The following is an 8,706-nucleotide window of genomic DNA, read 5'->3' on the forward strand; positions in this document are numbered from 1 at the left end:
ACAAAGCATGAATAGTGATCGGAATGTAAACGGAATAAAACGTGCAATTTAAATTTAAAATAAGCCAAACATTCATTCAGTGACCAAATCATAAGGTTACAAAACATGAGACCCTCAATGGATGATTAAACCAAGCGCTAAACACATGGTTTTATACTACATAAAAGAGTGTCGTATGGATCAGGGTATAAAACACTAAAAATCGACCGAAAATGGCCATCCTTCTTTATTTTGTCGTTCCCTCTTTTTCTAGTTAAAAAGAGAAACAGAAGTTCTCTCAAACTCTCTCCTATATGCTCCTTGCCGAAGGAGGCACAAAGCCTCCGGCCACCATGAACCAACGTTACTGATGGCCAACTACGGTGGCTGTCAATCAAATTGAAACCTGAAAAGAAACTACTCCCCCTCCTAAACCTAGATCCAAACCCTTTTAAGCCAAAAAAACTCACGAAATACCCTAGATCTAAGGATTTACCTTAGAAAAACACCACCTTTCGGTGACGCTGGACTTGTCAGTGAGACTAGGGACGGTAAGCTTCTTTTTTCACCTTCGTCTTTCTCATTTATATTTTTTCTCTCTTGTGGTTGTCATTGTTAGCTGGCTCCGCTTTTTTATTTGAAACCCTTTTATACTAAAAAGCCCCATTCTTTTATCATTTTTGGTTGCATGTTAAGGGAAAAGAATCTATAATATTTTGCATTTGGTTTTTGGCTTCTTTTGGCTTTCGGTGCTCTGACCGAGGAGGGGACAACGCCAGGGGACATGTTTTACTGGTGGAGGTGATGTGAGCAAGGAACAGGTAAAAACTTTTACCTCGAGGCTTCTTTCATTTGTTTCTGTGGTGACCGGTGACTGTAGCAGTCCTCGGGAGTTAAGGAGTCATGGGTGGGAGCTTGAGCCTGGCGCATGCATATCATGACCATAAAGATCGACGGGGGCGTGGAGGCAACGGTGGGTTAAACAAGGTTTAAGGATGAAACCATATTCATCATCAAATTTGGGTCGTTGGATCTGATCAGATCAAATGGTTGGTAACGCGACGGCTGGAGTGTTTCACTAGGGTCTTGGAAAACCCTAAAAATGTGTAAATCCATTTGATTGCTCTCTAACCTGACGATGGAGATAGTGCGACACTGAGGGAAAATAATGAAACCGATAGTGCGACACTGAGGGAAAAGAATGAAACCCTAGCTCACTTCCCTTTCATACGTGGGCCATTATTGGGCCTCCTTGATTTGTAATGGACATTTATAATTTAATTAGTTTACTTTCTTTCTTTTTTTGGCTTGGATTTTGTTTATTTATAATAAATAATAATAATAATAATTGTAATAATAATAATAATAAATATTAATTAATATAATAATAATAATTATTATTATTATTATTATTATTATTATTATTATAAATACAGGTTGAAAATGGTGATTACAAATACAACCATGAATGCAATGTCTGGCCTTATAAGAGATAGCTAAATCTGTATACCCTCCTTTCAAGTGACTTCACAATCTCTAGTCATAATGTTAAACCGTAAAAATCCACATATGCCTGTAGATCAAGAAACGACCAACTAAGTTTCTCTTTCTTTCTTTAAAGAGCAAAAAAGAACCGCATCCATGGTCTAAAGATATAGTTGCAGTCAACAAAGAAAAACCATACACACAAAATGAAGAAAGAAGAGAAAACTGAGACCTTCACAGTGGAGTTCTTCATAAGAAATAGAGTAAGGGAGGTTCATGTAATCGGTTTTCTCGTCATGTTTAGTGTGAGCCATGTGGTAAACATCGATCGAAACCGCCGTAGTACCAGGAGGTACAAGCCTCACCATTTTTGGTATCTTGTTTCTGAAGATCAAAACAGCCGCAAGATCAAAACGGTCGCGAGAGTGAGGGTAAAGCATAATAACAAATGTTGCAAATATTGGGTTTCAATTTCTAGATAGAGATGCTTCAATTAGGGGTTTATGTTTAACTTCTGGCGGGACATTACAAATAGGTGAAATGGGAAAAATGAAAAAGGTTAAAAGGGATCGGGATTTAAAGCACGAGTCTATAGTGGCGTTTGTATAAAAATGTCATTAAAGTATGAGTCTTTAGCGGCGCTTGTATAAAAATATCACTAAAGTACAAGTCTTTAGTGGCGTTTGTATAAAAACGCCACTAAAGTACGATTCTATAGAGACGTTTGTATAAAAACGCCACTAAAGTATGATTCTATAGAGGCGCCGCTGAAGTACAATCTTTAGCGGAGTTTGTATAAAAACGCTACTAAAGTACAGTCTTTAACGGTGTTTTTATAGAAACCTACTAAAGTGCGAGTCTTTAGTTGCGTTTGTTTTAAAAATACCGCTATAAACCCATTTTGTTGTAGTGCTTCTAAAGTTTTCCAGGACAAAAACCAAAAGACACTTTTTCAACCACTGGAGAGTGGTGGTAACAGTACTGACAATTACCCTAATTGGAAAGCTAGCAAAGCGTAAGATCTCCTATGCTCGTGGATAAGAACGAACCATATAAATCATAGTTTCAACCTTAGTTAGACACATGGGAATCAATCATTCGAAAGGCCTATAGATCACAATCTATTTCGAATCAGTAATGTATCATGGGCAAGTCTCCAAGCGAAAATCCTAATCTTAGAGAGCACCGACAGTTTGGAGAAAATCTTTCAATTTTTAAAGGTGGTTATCGACACATGAGAAGATCGTTGAAACCAAGAATAGCCCAAACAAATCGAGTATATACTTGTATCATGAGGACCCCAAACTATCGAGTTAGTAAAAATAGGTGTAATATGACACACAAAATCCAATCTGCATTAGCTGGGAGGAAGACTTGACTAATCAACACCTCATTCTATCTAGCCACTCCTGGCAGCATAAAATCATAGCACCAAACATGCCAATGCTCATTATCCATATAAATACCACTTAGGTTAATCTTTGAAGAATTACCCTAATCGTCCTTATGAAATCGAGTAGAGCTATTGACCTCGACTCTTCAAAATAGGCCCTCTGACATAACCATTAAGGCGTGATGTCTTCTTTTCCAAGAAAAGGGACCGCTATCTCAAAGTTTTTCATGGATTATGTCATCATTTTTAAAAAGTTTTAGTGCGGTATACCCTAGAATATAATCAATATGGTTCTTTAATGAGTCGTCACACTTGTTTAACTAGAAGCGCCAGGTTGAAGCCCCTCATATCACGGAAGCCCAACCCTTGACCCTTTTAGGTCTACACATGGTCTTCCAAGCATCTCCTGTACAAGATAGACCGAGAGTAAATATCATAACCTAACATATTGTGGAAGAGTTTCTGCTACGAACTTAAGGAAGACCTCTCGACCTCTAAAGGATAGGGCATTTTTGGTTCATCCAAGTATTCTCATGACTACTTTTTCTTGTAGAAAGCCGAAAGCATTCGTCTTGTTCATACCAACAATGAGAGGTATACCTAGGTAATGAACAAGATCATCAACTTCAATAACTTTAAGGATGGAAGAAATTTTTTGTTGATGCCTAATGCATATTTGGGGGCTAAAATAAAGAATATATTTATCAAGATTAACCTTCTATCCCAATGGACTTTCATAAGTGTGAAGACAATCTACAATACATTTGGCCTTAAAGGTGGGATTTTTTAGGAAAATCAAACTGACATATGCAAATAACAAATGACTAATATGAGGCTCAGATTGGCTAGCCCAAATACCTTTAAGATAACCACTATTTTTCTTAGCTAGTAGTAGTGTCAAAAGTCCATGGGTGTAAAAAAGGAACAGAAGGGGAGATAGATGATCTCCTTGGCGAAGCCCTTGAGTGGGATGAAATTCCTCAGTTAAGGAGCCATTAACTCTCATCATAAATATCACGGATTTGACGCACCTCATAATGTGCTTAACCTATGAGGAAGAAAAGCCTAGTTTAAGCATCACTACACGTAAAAAGGGCAATTGCACCTTATCATATGCCTTCTCTATATCGAGCTTCAAAGCATCATCTATGTTAGGCCCATTTTTTGACGAGTTCAAGTAATATAGCAATTCATGAGCCACCAAAATATTATTTGAAATATGACGACTTGGAATGAAAGAGGCCTGATTCTTGCTAATGCATAATTTCATGTGCGACTTCATCCAATGTACCAATACCTTTGCTACAATCTTGTACACAATTTTACAAACACTAATAGGTCGAAGATGCATCATTCTCTCTGGGTCGTCAACTTTAAGGATCAAAACCAGAACAGTCTTATTTACAAGGCTCATATCGCAAGACCCGTTAAGTAAAACAAAACATAGCTCCGCAATATCTTTTGTAACACCCTAATCCGATACGACTCGAGGTCGACCGATTAGAATGTCACACGGGACTACTATAGTGGCTAACCCTAAAACTTTTCTTTAAAACCTTTGTAAAACATCATTTAAATGTAACATTCTTAACTCGTATTTAATTCAAGGTCATCGAGGTATTTAATTCAATCAGTATTCAAATCTACCTTGGTCGCTTAGGATTTTCCTGAGTAATTCGGTCGTTTCCGTAAATTCGAATACATACAGTACTTCCATTTCGTTTAACTTGATCAAATAATATAGTCATATAGGTATTTGAGGTTGATATATTCATTTTGAAGCTTGAGGGCATTAGTCATTCCAAGTCTTGGAAATACTTTAGGGGCATTTCTATAAATCCAATATAGATCCGGAATTGAAATCGATGATTCCAAGGTTCAAGTGAATCAAGATATGAGCTCTCAGGTCGTCCCCATTATCATAGTCATACATATTTCTTTTTACTCTTTAAGGGTATTATCATAATTTCATTAAATTCTGTCAGTGGCATTACTTCGGGTAACTTAGGCTTGAAAGTATTTCAGTTCCATTAAAGTTCAAAGTACTTTGCTCATTTGCTCACTGGAGGTTAATTTCACCACTAGGGAAAATCTTGGTCCTTTTTCAGTACAAGGGCATTTTCATAATTTTACACCTTAGGGCCATTTTAAGTAACGTATTATCCAAATATTCCCGGTATTTAACCTTAAAAGAAATTAATCAAAATTTATGGATCTTGAAGTCAATTTATTCACTATTGAATCATCGAGCTTATTATTATTTCCGATTAATTTTCCACTTTCTTAAGCGAGCCATATAAGTCCTATTTGGTTACTTATATTTTATAGTATTCGGATCATGTTTAGGAAATAATCACCACATACATGTGACAAATTATACTTATCCATCCAGGAATCAATACTAACATGTTCCATAAAGCATGAAATATGTAGTAATATATTACCTCGATTTTTGTGCCATATCGATCGACCATTTAAATTTCATTCGATCACTCTCGAACTTGAATTCAACGTCCAATAATTCCTCGGATACAAAGCAACTGAATTTACGTTAGAAACTGAACTTAATTTAGAAACTATATTGAATCCGAAGATAAAACCTTGAAAAACGGCTTATCGAATGCGAATTTGGAAAAAATGGACTTCGAAATTAGACTCAGGGTGTCTAAAAACATAAGATAGGGCTTTTCTAAAATTTTGATTTTTTCAGTCAAAGTCAACGGTCAACAGTCAGACCGGCCAAAGTAAACGGTTTGACTGGTCAACTCTGACCAAAGTCAATGGGTTGGGTCAAAGTCAACGGTTCAGGTCGGGTTAATAGTTCGGGTCGGGCAAACGAGTTGACTCGGTTCATTTCAAATTGGGTTGACCGGTTCGAGCCGGTCCAGACCGACTGGACCGGTTCTAGAGACTTCCTTAGAGCGTGAACAAGCCCCACGCGCACCCGACGATGTATGAGGGCGCTTAAGCCGACGAGAAGATGGTTTGACGGCGGCAGATTACTCCCTAGCTCATCAAACATCGATTGCAATAATCAATTTCACTTAAAAATGAAATCAACCCAACCAAATAACCAAAAATAGAACCGGACTTACCTAACGATGATTGGTGAAGAAATGGCAACGATCTGATAACCCACTAGTTGGGTTTGGAGCGTACGAAAACGGTGAACCCAATGGTGCAGGCGGTGAGGCGAGATAACGCCGATGGTGGCCAAAAACGTCAAAAATGAGCGGCGGTCGGGGGGTTTTCGATAGACTTTCCCAACGTGATTTACAGTGAATGGCGTCGAATCAAAATAGGCTAGGGGTCAGGTTTTGATCACCGTTCGACAGTGAGTCTATAGGTGGCGTCAAAGCGTCGAACGGTGGCCGAACGACGATGAAATATAGTGGCAATGGAGGGTCAGAGGGGAGATGGATTTGGGGTTAATTTTGGGGGGGAAACCAGACTGATTGGGAAAAAGGGTTTAAAATTTTCACTTAAAATGAGTAAATTATGGGTTTAGTCCTCAAATTCACATACTTTCTAAAACTGACTACCAGTTTCATAAACTAATAATTTAGCCCCTAAATTGGGGTGTTACAAACAACAACTAGCTAACCCACTCCTCGTGAGTGTTTATTGCTTGCACCCTAGTTATCCATAGAAGTTCCTCACTCACTTGTTTAGATATATCAGATATTCATACAATAAGACAATCATCGTACTGCTAGAATAACTTGGGTTTCCTAATTTTTTTCTTGAAAGCAAACAAAGGCCAGTTTTATGTCATACTAGCTGATATTGTTTCTAGCTATAACTTTATTTATCACAGTTCTCACTTGTAGTTTTATTCGGTGGTCTTATGGCGTTATTGGGTCCCTCGATTCTAACTGTTTAATCCTTTAGGTTTCTTACCAGAAAATGTATGATGGTACTGATACTAAGCCCCTTAGTATTGGTACAGACCCCTAAGTATCAATACTCTCCCTTGGGTATCGATACTAAACGACTATTGGAAACTGTGAAGAATGGGTAGTATCGATACCCTTAGTTAGTGTATCGATACTTTTGACCTGAGGTATTGATACTATCCTCATTATTGATACCAAATTTTGCTTCCATGTTTTGAAAAATGACTCACTATTGATACCCCTACTGGGGGCTATCGATACCCTAGAGTACCGAAACAAAAAAGAAGTTCTAGAATTTATGACCCGAACTTGGTATTGATACTTGGCTAATGGTATCGATACTTGATGAATGAGTATTGATACCCTCAATCTAAAAACTCCTTTTTTAGGCTATCAAAAGAACAATATCAATACTATTCTTAAAATACTGATACTCAAGCCCAAAAATGCCCTACTTGGGCACGAAAATGTCTTCTCAAATCTATAAAAAGCCCCACTGAGGTTCCCAAGTGCTATTTAAGTCTTATTTTTGGTAGTAAGGGTCATGATATGCTAATAAATATGTTGATTAACACCGTCAACCAAGATTTACCGTGGGTGTTCATTCATGCTTCATGAACTCAATACCCACTAGTTAGATGCATTCTAATGACTCATAAATGGTATGAACAAGTTGTGAATGTGTTACCTTAACTTCCTAGCTGCTCGAACTATACTCAACTCAACCAAAAACCAATTTCTCATTTCCTCTACCCTTTGAGCTTTCTCCCACTTCTTTCACGATACAATAATTAAGGAAATGGATTACTATCTTGATTTAAAGTTCATTGAGGGATTAAGAACACTTCTTAAGGTTCAAATCCCCTAAAAATGGACTGAAAACTCTTAGGTCTCTAACCTAGACTAATCTCATCTATGGATACCATGGCTCAAAACTTGTGTTAGGAGGCTTGAAATGAAGCTCTAAAGATGAATATGACAACCCTTAACTTTTACAAACCCGAAATAGGAGTGATAATTAATAAAGCTTCCATCTTTTACTCAAGTTACTAAGAAATAATATGAGGGTTTGGGTGAGGAAGAAAAATAAGATATTTGGAGAAGAAAAGATGGTTTGCAACGTGACCTAACCTTCATTTAAACAAATCCAGCCTTTCAAAAAATTTGGTGGTATAATTGCTCTCATAGTCTTCCATATTTTACTTCAAGATCAAAAATGCCATTTTTAATAACCATTGGTCCCAAACCAAGCCCAAACCAACATCCAATTAGACTTATCTAAACCATATTGAGTTAACCCAAAACTACTAACCCATGATTTGGGGTGTTACAACTCTCCCCTTCTGATAAGAAATTTTATCCTCAAAATTTACTGTAAAGAAAAAAGTGGATACTGAAGTTATATATCCTCCTCGGTCTACCAAGTTGTTTCCTCGGTGCCATGGTTTCTCCATAGAACCTTAAATAGGGGAATTCTCTTATTCCTAAGTTCTTTTACATTCCTTTCTAAGATCCTTATCGGTTCTTCCTCATAGATCATTATTTGTTCACCTCAATCTTCTTTAAGGGTATAATATGAGAAGGATCGGTCCTATGAAACATGGGGACAACTTTCCTTTACACCTAAATCAAAGTATTTTTTCATGAAGAAACCTTGAGGAACACCTTGTCCTCTATGACCAACTCGATATCCTTATATTTCATGTCTACATACGATCTCTTCCTATCAGAAGCTTCCTTCAACCGACCTTGAATCAATCAAACATTCTTTTTGGTTTCTCTAATTATTTCTGAGACTATTATCTTTCCTTCACTGAGTTATATCCAAAAAAGTGGATTCCTACACTTGCATCCATACAAAGCCTCGTACAAAGCCATTTGGATATTAGACTGGTAACTATCGTTATATGCGAACTACACTAATAGCAGATGGTCATCCCGACTACCTTCAAG

General features: G+C 37.3%; 1 long non-coding RNA gene across 1 annotated transcript; it reads left to right on the forward strand.

Annotated features, from left to right (window-relative positions):
* Nucleotides 1–230: 230 nt before the first annotated feature.
* On the forward strand, nt 231–1,278 carry LOC120158664. Its single transcript, XR_005519263.1, has 2 exons — nt 231–530; nt 676–1,278. It is a non-coding gene; the product is annotated as an uncharacterized LOC120158664 (long non-coding RNA).
* The last annotated feature ends 7,428 nt before the right edge of the window (nt 1,279–8,706 follow it).

This window comes from Hibiscus syriacus, unplaced genomic scaffold, assembly GCF_006381635.1.
Source record: "Hibiscus syriacus cultivar Baekdansim isolate YM2019G1 unplaced genomic scaffold, ASM638163v2 tig00111330_pilon, whole genome shotgun sequence".
NCBI classification, from domain to species: domain Eukaryota; kingdom Viridiplantae; phylum Streptophyta; class Magnoliopsida; order Malvales; family Malvaceae; genus Hibiscus; species Hibiscus syriacus.